This window comes from Lathyrus oleraceus, chromosome 2 (assembly GCF_024323335.1).
Source record: "Lathyrus oleraceus cultivar Zhongwan6 chromosome 2, CAAS_Psat_ZW6_1.0, whole genome shotgun sequence".
NCBI lineage: Eukaryota > Viridiplantae > Streptophyta > Magnoliopsida > Fabales > Fabaceae > Lathyrus > Lathyrus oleraceus.
The window spans coordinates 426085313-426096995 of record NC_066580.1 but is presented as its reverse complement, the minus strand read 5'-3'; the positions used below and the strand labels follow the sequence as shown (position 1 = coordinate 426096995).

At 39.6% G+C, this 11683-nt stretch overlaps 1 non-coding gene and 1 pseudogene across 1 annotated transcript; one reads left to right on the top strand and one right to left on the bottom strand.

The window, feature by feature from the left end:
* Positions 1 to 1760: 1760 nt before the first annotated feature.
* LOC127124001 (small nucleolar RNA R71) lies at positions 1761 to 1867 on the top strand. The gene has a single exon (XR_007803646.1). It is a non-coding gene; the product is annotated as a small nucleolar RNA R71 (small nucleolar RNA).
* Positions 1868 to 6866: 4999 nt separating this feature from the next.
* On the bottom strand, positions 6867 to 6963 carry LOC127124682 (uncharacterized; annotated as a pseudogene).
* Positions 6964 to 11683: the final 4720 nt, after the last annotated feature.

Genomic DNA, 11683 nt, shown 5'->3' with positions numbered 1-11683 from the left:
CTTCAAAGATTGGAGGGATTTGGATTTTCATTATATCGGAATATGTGGTTTCTTACATCTCGATCTCTCTTACGCACTCGTCTATGACATCAAGTAGATAACAGGTATTGTCTATAGCTGGCGCTTGTAAGAATTGTGTCAAGATGAATTGAACCTTTTCTTCTCCAACTTCGAACGTTAGCTTACCTCTTTTCACGTCTATTATGGCTCCGGTGGTGGCTAAGAATGGCCTTCCTAATATAATAGGTGTATTGGCATCTTCTTTGATGTCCATGATTATGAAGTCTGTAGGAATGTAGAATTGTCCTACACGTACTGGGACATTCTCTAGTATACCAACAGGGTATTTGATTGAGCGGTCAGCTAGTTGAACAAACATCTTGGTTGGTCTTAGTTCTCCCATGTTGAGCCTTTTACAGATGGTTAAGGGAATTACACTAATGCTGGCTCCTAGGTCACATAGAGCTTTGTCTATGCCGAATTTTTCAATAACACAAGGTATGGAGAAACTGCCTGGGTCTTTAAGTTTGGGAGGCATGTTATTTTGGATTATTGCGCTACACTCAGCAGTAAGTGTAAATGTTTCATTATCCTCAATCTTTTTCTTATTGGATAGGATCTCCTTAAGAAATTTGGCATATGAGGGCATTTGTGTGATGGCTTCTGTAAAGGGAATTGTAATGTTTAGTTGCTTCAGAAGTTCAATAAATTTCCTAAATTGCCCTGTAGTTTTAGAATTTGCGAGTCTTTGAGGATACGGAATGGGTGGTTTATAAGGTGGTGGAGGCACATAAGGTTTTTCTTTCTCTTCGGCCTCTCGGGTATTATCTTCCTTCTCCTTTGGTTTACTTACCTCCGCAGTTGTGGTTTTGTCTGGTTTTTGGTACATGGCAGGATTTTGGAGTCTTGGATCTACGGGTCCGTCTAGTTCTTTTCCACTCCTCAGTGTAATGGCATTTGCATGTCCTTTTGGACTAGGTTGCGGCTGTCCAGGAAATGTGCCAGCGGGAGCGACAGTAGATGCTTGTTGTTGAGCCACTTGTGAAATCTGTGTTTCAAGCATTTTCTTGTGGGTGGCTAAGGCGTCTACTTTGCTCGCTAATTGTTTAAATTGCGTGCTAGTATGTATGTTTTGGTTCAAGAAGTCTTTGTTTGTCTGAGCTTAGGTAGCTATGAAGCTTTCCATCATTAGTTCAAGGTTGGACTTCCTAGGCATGTTATGAGCATTATTAGCTAGCTTTTGATATCCAGGCGGAACAGCGGGTGCTTGACCAGGTGCATACAGGGCGTTGTTATTCTTATACGAAAAGTTAGGATGATTTTTCCAACCTGGGTTGTAGGTATTCGAATAAGGATTTCCTTGTGCATAATTTACTTGATCAGTGGGGACTCCTGCTAATATCTGACATTCTGGTGCAGTGTGTCCAGGGGTTCCACATAACTCACAGTTTGGAGTCACGGCAGCCACGGTGGCTGCGGGTGGTATGGTCAAGTTGTCTAACTTTTGAACAAGGGCATCTACCTTTGCATGGACGTGGTCAAGGCTACTGATTTTGTACATTCCACTTTTTGTTTGGGACTTTTCTACTGGAGTTCTTTCACCTCCCCATTGGCAATGGTTTTCGGCCATGTTTTCAATGAGTTGATAGGCTTCGTTGTGTGGCTTGTCCATAAGTGCACCGCCCACGGCAGCGTCTACTGTCAGTCTTGTGTTATACAGAAGCCCACTGTAAAATGTGTGAATGATCACCCAGTCTTCGAGACCGTGATGTGGACATATTCTCATCATGTCTTTGTATCTCTCCCACGCGTCGTAGAGAGATTCTACATCTTTTTGTCGAAATTCGTTGATTTGAGCTCTCAGCATAGCAGTTTTGCTTGGCGGAAAATATCGGGATAAGAAAATGTTCTTCAGTTCTTCCCATGTAGTAACTGAGTTGGATGGCAAGGATTGCAACCAATCCCAAGCTCTTTCTCTTAGAGATAAAGGAAAGAGGCGTAGTCTTATCGCATCTTGAGATACACCATCCGCCTTTACAGTGTCTGCGTACTGCACTAACTTGGTTAAATGTTCATTAGGGTCGTCCGTAGGATTTCCAGCAAATTGATGTTGTTGGACGGCTAATAATAATGAGGGTTTCAGCTCGAAATCGTTTTCATTGATAGCAGGGGAGGCAATGCTGCTGTGAGGTTCTTGTTGGGATGGGGTAGCGTAGAACTTAAGAGGACGATTATGTGGATCTACTGTAGCCATGGTTGGTTTTTCAACTGGTTCAACAGTAGGAAAGAAGATATCGGGAATATTGTACCTTCTTTGGCACTCTAGTATTCGGCGTCTTAAATATAAGAAATGCTTTAATTCAGCGATTGGTGATGCTAAGTTATCGCCTTGTGAGCGAGTACTTGGCATACAATCGGGGGAAGTAAGGGAAAAGAGATTAGTTTTTACCTTAGTCTATACTGTTCAACGAAATAATCGCACTATTTGACTAAATCAGGTCCCCGGCAACGGCGCCAAAAACTTTGATACGTATCGTGACTGTATATAGAATATAGTCTATCAGGTACTTGACTGCAAGTGCACAGTCCAGTCATTTTAGTTTTAAAAGATATCGAACCCACAAGGACCATGGTCAAACTAATGCTACCGACGTTACTATGTTTAGCTAAGGGAATGATTTTTAGTAGTTTAGTTGAAGAAAATTAAATCTAAGGGAAATTAAGTTTTAAGAAAATATTAATAGAAGGATATCAGTATGCAACGCATTAATCTCCGGGGATTCGATAAGTCACCGGTGTATAATTTAAGTACCAAATATCTTTCAGTAGAAAATACTTATTTAAAAGGCTTTATCTCACACTCTCGTGATTGTTGATTCGGACTATACCTTTAAGTCAGAATGTACGCTCTCGCTGTCCCATTTGAAGTTAAAAATACTTTTTGAAAATAAATAAGTTATAATTGCTTTCAAAGTGCTCTCGCTGTTTTTAAAATCAATTCCTAGTTTTTACTATCTAGTTCGACCCTCACGCTCTCGCGATTGTCGGTTCTTACCTTAGTTAATTTCCCACTCGTGGAAAAATCGTATTAAATAGCTTCTCACTCTTGTGACAAAGTTAATCAAATTTAAATTAAAAACCACAGCCAAAAAGATTGTTTGAGGAAAGAAGTTTTACACCGATTATTATTAAATCCCGTCTAATTAAATTGTTACATACCAATACCGGTAGTTTAGTCGGACATGTTAAACAACGCAAACACAAACGAACATAAACAGATCAACAATAAAACAAACATGATTAAAATAATAATAAAGCGATAACAATTGAATAAAAACCTGGAAATTGGATTAATAGAATACGCTGAATCTTGAAGTACTTGAGCAGTCCTCCACAGGTCGGTAGGATTCTGCCTCTTCGAAATAATAGCTTAAACTAAATTAAATAAATTGTAGTAGTTCCCTAGTGTAGGAAACTACTACTTTGGCTAAATGAAAAGCGGAAAGGAAAAAGGGAAAATCAAAGCTCTGAACAGTAAAAGAAAACTAATGTTGCTGAAGAAAAATAAAAGACAAAATAGAATTGTTGTGGAAAAATGCAGAGAGAAAAAGGTCTTCAAAGTTGGCTTCAGAGAGAAAAATTCAGCGTCCCCGTAGGTTTCCAACTTCCATCCTTTTATATCCCCCATTAGGTCATGGCAGTTGAGAGAAACAAGGATGACTTGGTTGAGTGAGGAATCCACGGGAAAGTGGCTGAGGAACGAGAATTTAGGGCCTGTTGGATCACTTATGTTGACTGTTTCAAAGCGCTGATTTTGACCGCATGACATTTTCGTGATGGGCCTGGGACGGTTGTGACATGCTGGGCGTGACGGTCGTGACATGCTTTGTGACGGTCGTCACATTCACAAAGTCCGTATTCTCTATTTTTCTGTTTTTCTGCTGCTTTCTCTTCTGTTTCTTCTTCTTTTCCTTCCTTTCCTATACTTTGCTCATTTAAGCATGGGGATTGAAATACCTGCAAAAATAACTCGAACACTTGCGGAATAATCGGAATATAAATGAAAGTGTTACAATTTTTTAGTGTAAATCAAGGCAAATATACGATGTATTTTCGCGTTATCAACTACCTACAGAAGAAACAAAGTTATACATGGACATATTTTTGGTATTTTGGTTAGTGAACAAAGAAAAACAAAGTATGATACAATGAAAATGTGCTTGGTGATCTCTCCCAATGCATACCCAATGAATGAGGGGTAAGGAGGATGCCAAGGTGTGATCCCAAAGGCAATGCAAATGATGAGATAGCATGAGGGTTCTTAGGGTCAAAATTAGGGTCTTACAGCTTCCCCTATTTAAGAACATTCTAGATGAGGATGGGAAGGTTAAAATCTTCGTATCAACTCAGCAAAACGGACTTAAATAACAACATCTAGAAACAAATTTTGGTCCCTAAGAGACCTCATGATGCAGATGATATGGATGTTAAAATAATCTTTGTGGGGAATATGTTACCACAAAGGAAAAGAATCCGGAAGAGACTGAAAATCCATAGGAGCATAATGAATTCCATAAGGAAAACTCACTGGGGAAACAGAGACTCTGGAGGATAAAAGTTGTGCGTAGGCCATGCTACGACTTAAAAACTGCTGGGAGACGTGAGGGGATTTCCATGAAAATAAATCAATGGAAAGTCTCGGTTGGGGAATAAGAAAAATCTACAGGGGATGAGAATAGATCAGAATAAAGATGAAATACTCAAAGAGGAGGTGGTGCTCAATCCTATTTTGGTGGCGCTCGCAGGAGAAACTTCATCACAGGAGTAAAAGAGATATATTATTGATAACGCGAAAACGTATCGTATTTTTGGCTCCATATGCATTGCTTTTTACTTGATTAACACTTATTATTACGCATTATTTTATGTTTATTGCAGGTATTTATCGATTAAAAGGTTTACAGCAAGCAAAATGGAAAATAGAAAAAAGGAAAGAAAAAGAGAAGAAAATGGAGTTTTATAGAGATAATGGGCCACCAAAGTAAATGGGCTTGTGGCGCCCATTATCTAGGGTGTGTGGCGCCCGCCACATGGACCCAAGGAGGAGGTGGTGCTCGCCACCAGGCATGAAGAGGTGGCGCTCAATCCTATTTTGGTGGCGCTCGCCTCTCATTCAAAGACAAGGGTTGTGGCAACCTCCACAACGTAGTCTTCCCACCTTTTCTCCAAGTTTATAGCCACGAATCCACCCACCTTCGCTACAAATTAGGAATTGTGGAAAATATATAAAGGCTCTCTCACAGACTCGCTCGGATCTCTCTCTTCTTCCAGTTTTCAAGCTACGATTATTTTTTAGTCAGAATTATTATTTTCCTTTAGTTTTCTAGGCAGTTTTCTTACTTTGTAAAAGTAATAGTTCTCCACATCGAGGACTATTGCGATTTATTATTTATGCATTTGAATTCAATTGTAACAGTTACTCATTGCCAAAGCCTGCCGACATTATTTTAATCGAAGAAGCAAGATTCAGTTCCAGTTCTCAATTCATAATCCAGGTTTTATTTTGATTGTTGTTTTATTTATTTATGCCTTATTGCATGTTTGATTTCCCAAATACCATGTCTGTTACCGGATCCATGTCCGGCTAAACCCTTAGGTATCGATATGTAAAGACCGTCGAAACGACGGGATTCATAAATAATTGGTGTTAGTTTTTATAAAACTTATTTTTCCGGTTTTAGTTTCTTATTTTAATCAAGTTGTTTTTCGTACGATAGTACAAAACAAACTAAGGTTACGATCAACAAGAACGAGACTTTGAGATTTTAACCAGATAGTTGAAACTAGGCATTAATCCTAAACACAGCGAGAGCTCTTTAGGATTAATTAGACTTTATTTATATTCAAAAATTACTTTTAAATTCAAAATGAGACCGCGAGAGCCAAGCATTCTGGTTTAGGAGTATGGTCGGAGTCAATAAAAACGAGAGTGTGAGACTAAGTCCTTTCTATAAATAATTTCTACTGAAGAATATTTTGACCAATAAGATTACGCCAACTATCTATCGAATTCCCGAAGTTTGATGCGTTACATACCGATATCCCATATATCTCGTATCTTTATTAATATTCTATTTACGTTATAGTTATTTCTCTTCATCCCTCCAACCTTAGAATGATCATCAACCTTAGATTTACATAGCAACATTAGACCACGATACGTTTGATTATTAGTCCTTGTGGGTTCGATAATCTTTAAAACTACACGATAGGACTGTGCACTTGCAGTCACGATTCACATAGACTTACTAAGTCGCGATCAAGTTTCTCGCGTCGTTGTCGGGGACTAGTTTAGTTGATATCGTAACTCCAATGTTGCCCAGTATAGACTAAGGCAAACAATTATTTTTCCCTTTCTACATTTATCGAGTGTATGCCAAGTACTCGCTCTCAAGGCGAGAAATTTAAGCTACAATTTGTCGAACCCGAGCGTTATCTTAGATTAGAACGCCGGATACAAGACTTAATATAGGGACATCGTATCAAGCTAAATCTTCCTGACCTTAACATCCCTACTTCTGAATCAGTTATTCAACCAAAGATGCCAAAGGTGTGCAAAACCGTCCTCTTAAGTACTATGCAATCCCTTCGCAGGATGAACCACATAACAACAATACGCAGACACAGTGAAAACGAATGGTGTCAGCCCAGAAGCTATAAGACTACGTCTTTTCCCATTTTCATTAAGAGATAGAGCTAGAGCTTGACTCCAGTCTCTACCATCCAACTCTGTCACTACATGGAATGAGTTGAAGAAAGTCTTCTTAGCCCGATATTTCCCACCTAGTAAGACGATTATGTTAATTGCCCAAATAAACGAGTTTAAACAAAAGGATAATGAATCACTTTTTGAAGCTTGGGAGAGATACAAAGACATGATGAGGCTTTGTCCACATCACGGTCTAGAAGAATGGTTGATCATTCACACCTTTTACAACGGTCTCTTGTACAATACAAGATTGACAATAGACGTCGCTACAGGTGGCGCACTGATGGATAAACCATACAATAAGGCCTATCAACTCATCGAAAGTATGGCCCAGAATCATTACCAATGGGGAAGAGAAAGAACCTCTGTAGAGAAACCTCAAACGAAGGGCGGCATGTGCGAATTAAGCAGTCTTGACCATGTCAACGCCAAGGTAGATGCCCTGACCCAAAAGACAGACAACTTAACCATAACACCAGTAGCCACCGTGGCTGCCGTAGCACCAAACTGCGAGATATGTGGAGTTCAAGGGCATACTGCCCCAGAATGTCAACTCTTTATAGGAACCTCCACAGACCAGGTGAACTATGCTCAAGGAAACCCTTACTCAAACACCTATAACCCAGGTTGGAAGAACCATCCTAACTTTTCGTACAAAAACAATAATGCATTGTATGCACCTAACCAAGCACCTGCTATACCACCAGGATATCATAAAGCTGCCACAAATACTCAAAATGCTCCTAGGAAATCGAACTTAAAAATAATGACGGAAAACTTTATAGCTGCCCAAGCCCAAACAAATAAGGATTTCCTAAATCAAAACATACACACTAGTGAGCAAATCAAGCAGTTAGCAAACAAGGTAGACGCATTAGCCACCCATAAAAAAATGATGGAAACAAAAATCTCGCAAGTGGCTCAACAACAAGCACCTACTGCTGCTCCTGCAGTCACATTTCCTGGACAGCCGCAACCAAACCCGGAAGGTCATGCAAATGCTATTATACTACGAAGTGGGACAGAATTAGACGGATTGACCGACCCTAGAACTAAAAACCCATCCATGCATCAAGACCCGGGTAAGGTAACTGAGAAGGAAGACTAACAAGAGGAAGATAAAAACAAAGAGGTCGTAGAGAAAGAAGAACCTTACGTGCCTCCACCACCGTATAAACCCCTTATCCCTTATCATCAAAGACTTGTTAAATCTAAAAGTGTAGGACAATTTAAAAAATTCGTAGAGCTTCTAAAACAATTGAATATCACAATACCCTTTACAGAAGCCATCACTCAAATGCCCTCATATGCTAAGTTTGTCAAAGAAATCTTATCTAACAAGAAGAAGATAGAGGATAACGAAACTGTTACACTTACTGCTGAGTGTAGCACCATAATACAAAACAATATGCCTCCTAAGCTGAAAGATCTAGGTAGTTTCTCCATACCCTATGTAATCGGAAAGTTTGTCATCGACAAAGAATTATGCGACTTATGAGCCAATATTAGTTTAATGCCCTTGTCCGTATGCGAAAGGCTAAAAATGAAGAACTAAGACCTATGAGAATGTACGTACAACTTGCAGATCGTTCTGTTAAATTTCCCGTAGGTATGCTAGAAAACATTCCGGTGCGCATAAGTCAATTCTATATTCCTACTGATTTTATAATCATGGATATAAAAGAGGATTCCAACATCCCTATCATATTAGGAATACCATTCCTAGCTACAGCCGGAGCTATTATAGATGTTAAGAAAGGCAAGCTAACCTTCGAAGTTGGTGAGGAAAAAGTCAAGTTCATTTTGAAGCAATTCCTAAAGGCACCGGCTATAGACGATACCTGTTGTCTACTAGATTTCATCGACGAATGCATAAGAGAGATGGAGAATGAACAAACATCATACTCCGAAATACTGAAAATTCCAAGGCCCCCTACTTTTGAAGATGAAAATTTAAGTAAGGAATACCAAGATGAGAGCCTAAGCGAATGCCTAACACTAACGCCCGATCATATGCCTTGCCCAAAGAAACCAGCCCTAGAACTTAAGACGTTACCCAAAAATCTAAGGTACGAATTCCTAAACACTGAACTCGAGCGACCTGTAATAGTAAATGCAGACTTAGAGCAGATAGAGACCGAAAAGCTTCTACACGTTTTGAGAAAATACCCAACTGCTTTAGGCTACAATATCTCATATCTAAAACGAATAAGCCCTTTCATATGCATGCATCGCATAATGCTAGAGGAAGATAGTAAGACCTCTAGAGAACATCAAAGAAGGATAAATCTCATTCTGAGTGATGTAGTAAAGAAAGAAGTACAAAAGTTGTTAGAAGCAGGTATTATCTACCCGATATGAAAAATGAAAAAGGAGAATCTATAGCACAAAGAGTGGTTACTGGAAGTAGAATGTGTATTGATTATAAAAAATTAAACAAAGCCACTTGGAATGATCATTTTTCTTTATCGTTTATCGATCAAATGCTTGAACGATTGGCTAAGCATTCTCACTTCTACTACTTAGATGATTATTCGAGATTTTTCCAAATTCCTATTCATCCCGACGACCAAGAGAAAACGACCTTCACATGCCCCTATGGTACATTCACCTACCGACGAATGCCATTCGGACTGTGTAACGCTCCCGCAACATTCCAAAGATGCATGATGTCAATTTTAGTTGATTTCATAGATGACATCATGGAAGTCTTCATGGATGATTTCTCTGTATACGGACAGAGCTTTGAAGGCTACTTATCGAACTTGAAATGGTACTAAAAAGATGCGTAAAAGTGAACCTCGTGCTAAATTGGGAAAAATGTCATTTCATGGTCCGACAAGGAATCGTGCTTGGACACATAGTATCCGACAAGGGGATTGAAGTCGACAAGGCTAAAATAGAAGTTAAAGAAAACCTCCAGCCTCTGAAAATCGTAAGAGAAATACGAAGCTTCTTAGGACACGCCGGTTTCTACCGGCGATTCATTAAAGATTTCTCAAAAATCACAAAACCACTGACTGGCTTATTGATGAAAGACGCTGAATTCATCTTTGATGACAAATGCCTAGCGGCGTTTGAACAACTAAAAACAGCTCTTATTACCGCACCTATCATGCAACCGCCCGATTGGAGATTACCTTTTGAAATCATGTGTGACGCTAGTGACTATGTTGTAGGCGCAGTCTTAGGACAAAAAAGGGATAAGAAACTTCATGCAATATACTATGCAACTAGAACCCTAGACCCTGCACAGATGAACTATGCCACCATAGAAAAGGAACTTTTAGCCGTAGTGTTCGCTCTGAATAAATTTTGTTCCTACCTAGTAGGAGCAAAGATAATTATCTATACCGATCATGCTGCAATTAGGTACCTGTTAAACAAAAAAGACGCCAAACCAAGACTCATAAGGTGGATCTTACTATTACAAGAGTTTGACCTAGAAATCAAGGATAAAAGGGGCACTAAAAACGTCGTGGCCGATCACTTGTCCAGAATGGAAGGTATTGAACCTAACGAGTGCCTATAAACGATGATTTTCCGTACGAAAGACTCATAGCCCAACTGGAAAGCAATACAACTAAAGATGCGTTAACCCATAAGGATACCAAAACAAATGAGGCAGTGGAAGCAATTCACACCCAAACCAAACTACCATGGTACGCTGACTTCGTCAACTACTTAGCAGCTAGGGTGCTTCCTCAAGACTTGACCTACCAACAAAAGAAAAAATTCTTCCACGATCTTAAACACTACTATTGGGATGAGCCTCTACTTTTCAAGAGATGCGCCGACGGCATTTTCCATCGATGTGTCCCCGAGGATGAGGTAGAAAACGTAATCTCCCACTGTCATTCTGCTCCCTATGGAGGACATGCAAGCACCTCAAAGACTTGCGCTAAGATCTTGCAAGCCGGCCTCTTTTGGCCCACTCTATGGAAAGATATCCACACCACGATCACAAATTGCGACCGGTGTCAACACACTGGAAACATATCTAGATGCGAAGAAATGTCGCTTAAAGGAATTTTGGAAGTAGAAGTCTTCGATGTTTGGGGAATCGATTTTATGGGACCTTTTCCATCCTCTTTTGGTAACAAGTATATCCTTGTTGCGGTCGATTACGTATCAAAATGGATTGAGGTCATAGCCTCTCCAACGAACGACACACGAGTGGTAATTAGACTCTTTAAGCGAATAATCTTCCCTAGATTCGGAGTGCCGAGACTTGTCATCAGTGATGGTGGCTCCCATTTTATTTCAAAGATTTTTGAAAAGCTATTACTAAAATATGGAGTCCAGCACCTCATAGCAACACCCTATCACCCACAGACGAGTGGGTAAGTAGAAGTCTCGAACTGAGAAATTAAAAAAATCTTAGAAAAGACGGTTGCCATCTCTAGGAAAGATTGGTCCTCAAAATTACCAGAAGCCCTGTGGGCATATATGACAGCTTATAAGACCCCAATAGGAACCACACCTTTCAAGCTAGTTTATGGAAAATCATGTCATCTGCCGGTAGAATTAGAACATAAAGCATATTGAGCCATTAAGACCCTTAATCTCAATTACACTGTCGCAGGCGAAAAAAGAATATAAGATATCCATGAACTAGAGGAACTTAGGCTAGATGCGTATGAGAATGTCCGAATCTATAAAGAAAGAACAAAAAAATGGCACGACAATCGCATATTAAGGAAAGAGTTTAAGGAAGGCGACGAAGTACTCCTGTTTAACTCCCGCCTCAGACTCTTTCCCAGAAAACTTCGTTCTAAGTGGTCCGGTCCCTTCGAAATTACCAATATCTTTCTGAATGGAGCAATAGAGATAAAAGGAAAAACGAGCGAACCATTCATAGTAAACGACCAACGTTTGAAATATTACCACAACATTGATAACAATGATTTCATT